Raw genomic sequence first — 9,596 nt, 5'->3', positions numbered from 1 at the left:
ACACTGCACACACACCCCCACTCACGAGCCGTAGTGGAATTTCACCACCTATGCTACTCGAATCCCAGACCTCATGTTGAAATTCCTGGGAGTCCACCACCAAGGCAAGGATAAGGACCAAAATTTTAAAACAGAGCTTTCTATTGAAACGGCCTAGTTTGTTTATCTTCATGTTCAAGTAATTTGGATTTTTTTTATGAACTAGAAAATAGAATCCCCACCTCAAACACCCCCCCACCCCCCCACCCCCCCTTGATGAGATGTAATTCCTTCATCTGTTCAGTGGTATGTTGTATATGTCGCATCGCAATGTATTCTATCGAATCTGTATGAATGTATCATAACATTTGATATTCATATCTGCAAGAACATATCAGAAATTGACTGGAATTTTTCCGCTTTACTTTCTTATGCATGATTTATCGATATTTTCAAAAAAAAAAAAAAAGGAGAAAAAATTACAAACTTATTTGCTTGGTTAACTCAATTACAACTCTTGTTTCGTCTATTGAAAAGAAAATTCATATATAGCCAATTCTCAATACATAATCTAATAATCATCAACCGTCCAAACAGAAAATTACATTATAAAAAGTCTGTAGAGTAGCAACCCAAATGCCTCAAGGTGAGCCTCATATGATCAGCAACATTCAATCATCTTCTCTGGAAGTTCAACACCTTAATTGAAAAAGCAAAGACAGTGGCGAAGAGCACTGTAAACCCAATAACGGCACCGGCAACTGCTCCCAAGAAGCTGTGTTCGAATCCCAAATAGTCCTCTATGAAGACCTTCACGGTTGCGCCAGTATCCTCCATAGGAGTTTCCAAGTCGCCAAACTGAGAAACGACCAATCCATACAAGGTCCATGCAACGGGACACGCCCAATAATACCATCTCCACCATATTGGGATTCTCTGTAATCAAAAGAATAAATTTTACTTCCCCAAATTAGGTGGAAAAAGTGTATGGAGAGAAATTGGATTTAGAACTTACAGGTCGGGGAATTAGGAATCCTGCGAAGAGATTCATATCGCATAAAAAGCAGATGAAACTATCGGAGCAATGTCATGATTGGGAGTCATGCCGACCGCCATCATCCCGTAGTATGTAAAGTAGAGCAATGTGAAGAACATGAAGAAAGCAGTCCAGAAAAACTTGGCAACAGTCCACTCGAATGCAATCATGGCGTAGACAATGATAGTGTATACTAGAGTCTGAACAAAGATGTATGGAACCTCGATTGCGACCTGAAAAAGAAAAAGAAAAAAGAAACAAAAACAGTTGAGATACAACTCAAAAACATTGCAAAAGTATTTTGGTCAGTAAAATCAGTTACCTGTGCAAATGCATATGGCAAAGCCGAGTACATTCCAGCAGCCCGCTCTCTGTAGAAGACCGTTCGTTCAATGGCCACCACTGGCTGCACAGATGCGGCATTTTCGATTCCAATGAACAGAACTGCTGTGTACATGGAACCCATTGCATTGAGCAGATCCTGTCATTTACTCCTGCAAAAAATAAATTGCCATTGCATCGACATAGTCTAGTTAGTGTTAAGTAAACAAATTCAATTTGTATTTAGACAGTAATAGAACATAGTAAAAATCATACGTTCTGGTGCCAAGATCCCAGAATATTGTCCCGAACATCAAAGCGATGAAGGTTGTGAAGAACAGCCGCACGGCAGTATATGGCGGGTTACGCCAGTACGACATGTGTTGTTTCCATAGGCAGGCCATGCATTGTGTGGAGAATGACTGTGAGAACTGAGTGGGGAAGAAGAGATTTTTTGAACCAGGGGAAGGAGCACTCAGTTCAATGATTAGAGCCTTGTTCCGCCTGCAACAATCAGTTTCCATTGATTAGAGCTCTGTTCTGCCTGAAACAATCAGTTGAAGATAGAAACAGTTTCCAATGGCTCTGAGAAATTCCAAGTATGAATACGATGACCCACCGGAAAATATCCAAGTTCTTGTACGTCTCAGCAAAGTTAATCCCTAAGATCTCTTCTTAGGCCATGGTGGTCACCTCCAACATCCATGTAGCAGGATTGTAACCGTCTTTTATCTTGCTAACACCATTGATTCCCTTGATTGAATAAAACCCAATTCAATCAGTAACTGTATGATATGCATCATTGCAGAAAACAGAAATCATTTGCAGTGTCTGCCTGTTCATTCAGCCTTACCTCAAAATACTTGATCAGATGGCAGGACTGACGGCCCAACGGGCCCACGTATATTTCTTCCCCACCTCTCTTCAAAAGGAATAGCTGCAATTGGACCAGAGAGACATCAAGCTCTAGTCCATAAACAGATGAAACACAAGTTCTTTCACATTGGTTTTTTCTCACCTCATCAACCGCTTCAAATATGTCAATGCTGGGCTGGTGAATTGTGCACATCACAGTTCTTCCAGTGTCGACGGTGTTTCTCACCGTTCTCATCACAATGGCAGCCGCCCTTGCATCCAGTCCAGATGTAGGCTCTTCCATGAATATTATAGATGGATTGGCGACAAGCTCCACAGCAATTATTAGCCTCTTCCGCTGCTCAGTCGACAGCCCGTTCACGCCAGGCAACCTGACCAGCACACCCCTCAATGAATTCAGCTCCACAAGCTCCATCACCTCCTCAATAAACATCTGCATTTCATCAGTTTTAGCAGTTAGTCGATGCCCAAAGGGACCAAACATGTAGGGAACAGTGGATTCTGTTTTAGCCCACCTACCTTTCTTGCATTTGAGTCGACATTGCCAGGTAAATGGAGCCATGCAGAGTAGAGGAGAGACTCGTAGACTGTGACATGAGGAGAGTGGATATCGTTCTGTTCACAGTATCCAGATATGCGAGCGAACGTCTCTTGCTTCTTGGGATAGCCGGATATTTTGATGTCTCCTTCTATGTATCCGTCAGTTTTCCTTCCGGCTAACACGTCCATCAGTGTGGTTTTACCAGCACCACTGACACCCATCAGTGCTGTAAGAACTCCAGGCCTGAAAGCCCCACTTATACCCTTCAGGAGTACTAAGCGGTCGTCTGGAACACCTTGAGCTTTCATTTCCTGCAGTATAGTAGGAAATCAGTGCCCAGTTTCATGACTCAACATCATCAGTACCTCTTCTATCAGTCCCCCAGTTCGCCCCATCCTACGAATGGCTCATTACTAATACCTCCCCTATCAGCTGATCTTAGCAGTCCGATCATTGCCATGGACATGGGCGATTGCAGCCAAAGGTCCACCATATGTTTTTTTTTAAAAAAAAAATTGCAGAACAGTGGCTCCACATGTATACTTTGTTGGGCCAGGCAAAAATCTTGATCAAATGAATTCATCAATTACTCAGAAGTTGATGTTACCTGTGGCATGTCCACGGAGTATCTGATGTTATCAAAAGTGATGGAAAGAGGTGCGAATGGAAGAACCATGCCCTTCTTCTTGTTCAAATTAGTGCCATCAGTGGTCTCTGCCGAAGCAGCTGATAGCGCAAGACCATCGACTTCTCCAGTTCTGTTGGCATGCTTCTCCTTCAAGGCCTCTTCAGATAAAACCGCTTGAGATTTCCCGAATGCTGCAGGAATTTAATAAGACACTTAGAATGAAACAATCAAAGCTAAAGATTTCCAAATATTGAGAGATGAAGATGCTTACGGTTGAGATATTCAAGAGCCCAAGCGAAGAGACCGTTGAATAGGAATATGAATCCGAGCAATCCACCAGAACCAATCCAAAACCACTTTTCCTGGGGGAAGATTCCTCGCCCTTCCAAGACTAGGATTCCTAATGGTTTCGTCCCATTAACAGGAATCTGTTTCACAAAACCAAAATCAAAGCTAAAGTTTATTTTCCAACTCAAAAGTACTGTTGATCTTTTTCTACTTCGATCGAAAAAATCCGTACATGTTTCCAGTTATTCCCGAAGAATTCATTCACTGCAATCGCATTCTGTGCATACATCAGGGGCGAGGTCCAGTATCCCCATTTCCACCATTTCTTCACATTATCTGCAGCCAAAATATAAGGTTTGGTTAGTCGATAAATCCCTCACGAGTCCTAACACCTTCTGAACTCTTAATCCGAAAACAAAAGCTTGGCGTTTAATTGAAAATTAACAGTCTAATCGAGTATGTCATACCTCGTGATAGAACGAATCCTCCAAGCGTCATCATTACAAGTTGCGCAAAGGACCCAAATGTATTGGCCACGATCATGTCCCGACCCAATGCAGCAATCACCCGGAACAACGCAGATGCCATCTGGCTAATCAATACGAGTACCAGATATTGTTTCAACATCCTGCAACAAGAACAGAAAATGAATTTACAGTTATTTCCAGGCGCCAGTGAAAGACAGCCAATTGGACATGGCCTTGGAATATGTTGTTACAGGATCTCAAGGTCTCACCTTCCAACATTCGGATCGAAGCCAATGACGTAATAAGTCATGGCAACCCATGCAGCACATTCTGCAAATGTTATTGGAATCTTGAGAATCCATGATGGCATAGCATATGCCCATGGAGGATAGAAGAGGAGGTCTCTTTGCTTGTAGAAAACGGGAAGCTTTGCGATGGTCATTGAAAGTTCCGCAAATCCGTTAAACAAGAGAGTGACTAGTCCGAAAAATAGAGCACCCATGAAAATGTTTCCGTCGGTCACAGTTTTACGGGGCATCTCAGTACGCAGGAAGACAGTCATTGTGATGAATGCAACGACGATCAGCTGCAATCAGATGGGAAATAGAAGATATAGTAAGTCGGGAGTTCAAGAGATCCATTATGGTGAAGCCTTTATCATTGTGGCATCATGGCAGTGTGTGCAAGATCCAGGCCATTTGTCTGCTGGTCCAAATGTTCAACATGAATGAGGACCATTTCTCATTTTTTTCAGTCATCCATTTTTCATACACAAGTGACAACCTGATCACGAGACTGGCCTGATTTTTTGGGTCATGACACATCCACAGGGCCATATTGGAATGAGTGAGCAGATATCATATTTCTAATTGGGGTGTGCTTAGTTACTCACTTGGACCACTTTGAAGATGTAAACAAAGGAGTTTCTCTTCATCAGCAGCCATTCCCTTGCAATGTTAGCTTTCAGCAGCTCCTTCTTGCTAATGCCGTATTTGGCAGTCGTCAAAGCAGCAGGATGGCTCTTGCTCTTGTCGAATGGTGTGCTAAGTTCCGCTCCCAATCTTCGGCCAATATGGAAGGACTGGTATGCATCTGAAAACTCCTTGACTGGAACATAGCGGTACAGCTCACCTGAGCGTGACCAGTACTGCTGTTGATCTTTTCTTGATGTGACCTGGTGGTGTACAAACAATTTACAGTTGGATTCGCCATTCTATTTGAAATAAGAAGTTCATTTGGATTCCCATTAAACTATATTTCGATCCCTGAATTTGTTTAGACGAAATGATCAAGGTAAGGGAATGGCTCATAATTCCATTCGTTGCATTTCCAGTTGGACTTAAAGTGGTATTATATGCAATTTAGGAGGCCGACTTTTGCCAGTTGGACTTAAAATGGTATTAGATGCAATTTAGAAGACCCCACTTTTGCCATTTCCTGTTTGCTGAATGGAATTATTGCAATTCAATTCGATTGAACCTCCAAACGCAGCTTAAACCATGATTTCAATTGATGAATGTAGATGACTTAGGGTGAGAAGAATCAGTTTGTAAAACTTACTTCCTGTAAGAAGTCTGCAACACCTTTTCGCTCAGGACATTTGAAACCCATGGATTCAAAGAACTCAAGCACATTTTCACGTGGACCCTGATAGACGATCTGCCCATCTGATAGAAGAATGATGTCGTCAAAGAGGTCATAAGTCTCAGGTGCTGGCTGAAGCAGTGCAATCAGTGCCGTTCCACCGAGAATATGAATAGTCTGTCTGAGGGAATTGACAATCTGGAAAGTTGTGGAGCTGTCCAGACCAGTGGATATTTCATCCATGAACAATGCCTTCGCAGGTCCCACAAGCATCTCACCTATATCAATCAGAATTCAGCAACTATCAGTTCAAATTCACAGGAAGATACAAAAACCACATCTCCAATCCAAGAAACTCGGCTGTCTGGATTGCTGATTTTTCTACCTGTCGTGACACGCTTCTTTTGTCCTCCTGAAATACCCCTCAGCATTTCATCTCCTACCATGGTATCAGCACAGATATCCAGTCCTAAGATCTGTAGTTTTAAGAGGGGAATGAAAAAAATAAATTCAACATCCATACTTCCAAAAACTCCATGATTATATCAAATTTGCAGAACGATATATTTCCATCAATATACCTTCAAAATATAGTCTGTGACTACACTTTCCTCTTGACCTTCCAACGATGAAGCCTGTAGTAGTAAGAGGAGAGAAAAAAGACAGGAAATATCAATCTCCAAGAATTCAATTTGATTATTAGAGAAATTTTCAATTGTAAAAAAGAAATCTTCTTTATCACCTTCATGTAGACATCTACGTCAGGATCTGGCTTGATGTTTGCTGCTTTCTCTCTTCTCGACAGCTCCGTCAACATTTCTACAAATTACACAAGGAAAAAAAAAATGCTAAACATTCGAACTCATTCAAACGACCTCCATTCAACTTTGCTGTCTGAAACCATTCACTATTACTTACCATAGCGGGTCCCAACTCCTTGACATCTGGCTGAGAAAGCCAAGGTTTCTCTCACCGTCATTTCCCCAATATGGAGATCATGCTGACTGATATAAGCGGAAGTCCTCTGAGGGACGAATTCGTCTAATCCGTGGCCATTGTAGGTTATTTTCCCTGTAACCTGTTGTTTCCAAGGAACCTATCTCAACCTATATCTTTGGACAATCACTCCAATGGAAAATTAGAAAGAAGAAGATATTTACCTTTAGATCCTTATCAAGCTTCCCAGCCAAAGCTAATAGTAAAGTGGTTTTCCCAGAGCCTGGAGGGCCTAAAAGCAAAGTCATCCTGAAAAAGGAAAAATAATAATTACAGAGTAATTTAACTTCCATTGATCCAGGAATCTATATGATGAAATGGAATAACAAACCAAGTAAAACCCAATTCGCGACTCAATCAAAGCCCTTCTCTTACCTGCAAGGCTTGATGATTCCGCTAACATCATGGAGAATTGATACAGGTCTCTTTCGACTTGGAAGAATGTGGAGATCGTTCAAAAAGCTCTGTAAGAACGAAAAAGAAATTGCAAGATTGGTACATGTTATGATTTTATTTTATTTTTAAGGATTATAAACACCCAAATACACTTGAATTACCTCAACAATATTAACTGTGAAGTTGAGGAGTGTTGGTACACCCCTATTCCCAATATAAGCATTTGCTTTTATATTCAAATTCTCGAATCGGACTTCAATTGTGGGACTCTCAATCCCAACTCTAAACAAAATCAAATAAGAAAAGACCCATCAATGAAATGCTAAAATAAAATAAAATTTGCAAGCTGAAACCACCACAAGAGCGAAAGAAGGAAAACAAGAAAAACAAAATAACGAGAACGCACCGTTCCATACGGTTCCTGAGCTTCAACAGGAACTTCTCATTGTCCTCCTCTGCAACTCGAATCAATCTCTCAAGCAGATTCTTCTTCTCTTGAAAACCAAGCTTGTCAATATCGATTTCCTTGTGCTCCCCTGCGATTCCAGTCAGTATCCCTTTTCTGATCCGATCATACGTCGGCAATTTCTCTAAGGCAGCCCATTTGAGAGCTTCTTCATCGTCCTCATCACGAGACGATCGTGAAAAGACTTCCGCACTAGTGTTCCTCCACAGTCCGGATCCATTCCGGGATCCATTCCGACTGCGTCGCATACTAGCGACTCTGTACATATTGGTGGTATCCATTGGATCTCTCCAAGTAAAGTTCTCGAGTTGAACTAATGTCTGGTGCTTGAGAAAACCAGAAAAACAGATGGGTTTTCCCTCACAAACAAAACCCACCAAAACAATGAAAATTCTTCAAGTCTCAATACCAGAAATCCGAAATCTCAAAGTGTATGGATCGAAGAATTTGGGAAATGAAGTTTTTTTTTTTTCTTTGCTATGAACTCTCTTCCTTTCCTTTTTCCTTTCTCCTGAGGGAGAGTAACAGGAAGAGGAGATTGTGATGAAGTTGCAGGAATTGAGAGAGAGATTTAAATAGGAGGAGATAAGTCTTCAAGCCGCCATGATTGAGTTATTGCGCGACTTTCCTAGAAATCGGGTGCTGCATCTCTGCCGGAAGCGGATTGCGTAGTGAGTAACTCCCTACGCTTACCGTACTGAGTAAACTCTGCGAGGTCCACCATGATTTATGTATTTCATCCGCTCCGTCCATTCATTTTCTCAGATAAATTTAGTGCTTGAGAACAAAAATAAAACATATACAATGTTCATATGGACCACACCACAGGAAACAGTTGAATTAAACTTCTACCGTTGAAAATTTCTTGAGGCCAAGCTTATATTCGTGTTTTCCGTTCATCCATGACTGTATGATCTTATGAACAGGTTGGATGACGAATAAACATCACTGTGGGGCGTAGAAAGGTTTCAACGGTTGAAATCATTATCCCCACTGTTTCCTGTGTTATGATCCACTGGATCCATCGATATGCTTCAATTTTGGGCTCAACCCCTTAATTTAGAGGGAAAAACGGATGGACGGTGTAGATAAACCACGTACATTCAAGGTGGGCCAAATGAGTTTACTCAGTACGACAAGAGCGTACTGAGTAACTCCGTACGCAATCCGATTTCATCCCTGACTCTTCTGATAAACGATCATTGGCCGTTGGATCGGTTTAATATTTATTTAGAACTAGCGCGTACAGTTGCTGATGTGGAGGATTGTTTAAATGACGAAAATGCCCTCGCAAGGGATAGCGTCGAGCGCCAGAACCATTTGGATCGGAGTTGAGTATCCGTGAGTGGATTCCTGCAACGTCAAGGACAATCTCCACGGTGAAAATGTTCATGGCGGCTACGTTACCAGTAGATTCAGACCATCGCGTTCCATCCTACTTCTAACCGCCTTTTTAAAAATCTAATTTAAAAGAAAAAGATATAATATATTAAAGATTTTTAAAGATACTTAGGAGTACGTTTTTACCTTACCAAAATTGAATGATAGCATAACATGACATAATAACAAAGTATTCAAGAACAAACTAAATGAAGTAAGCCCATTTAGGAACCAAAACAACACCTTAATCTATAAAGCTTGATCGAAGTAGGTGGCCAATAGTGTAGAAAACTAGAAAGACAGGCCAATAGACAGATAGAAACAAACTAAACTGCTAAGAAGTGTCCAAAAGTAGACCGAATAGCCAAAAAACTTCCAATAAACATAATGTAGCTAAAAAACTTAGTCGATTGATCGAAATGAAAAGATGCGGAGAACTTTTGAATAGAGCGTGGGCGAGCAATCGAGAAAAGAGATGCGGCCAATATGTGATTGAAGGGTGAGTGTCGGCCAAGAAAAGCAGAGCTTGGTCGATCGAAAGAGGAATAGTCACAAAAGAAAAACATAACAAGAAAATGATATAAAAAGAGACTTTTCAAATGTTGTAACCATTATATTAATGGAAGAAGGATCTGAAA

General features: G+C 41.2%; 1 pseudogene; it reads right to left on the bottom strand.

Moving 5' to 3' along the window:
* Positions 1 to 451: 451 nt before the first annotated feature.
* On the bottom strand, positions 452 to 8,133 carry LOC131223291 (pleiotropic drug resistance protein TUR2-like; annotated as a pseudogene).
* Between the last annotated feature and the right edge of the window lie 1,463 nt (positions 8,134 to 9,596).

This window comes from Magnolia sinica, chromosome 13 (genome assembly GCF_029962835.1).
Source record: "Magnolia sinica isolate HGM2019 chromosome 13, MsV1, whole genome shotgun sequence".
Taxonomy (NCBI): domain Eukaryota; kingdom Viridiplantae; phylum Streptophyta; class Magnoliopsida; order Magnoliales; family Magnoliaceae; genus Magnolia; species Magnolia sinica.
The sequence above is the reverse complement of the archived record's forward strand: the minus strand, read 5'-3'. Positions and strand labels throughout refer to the sequence as shown.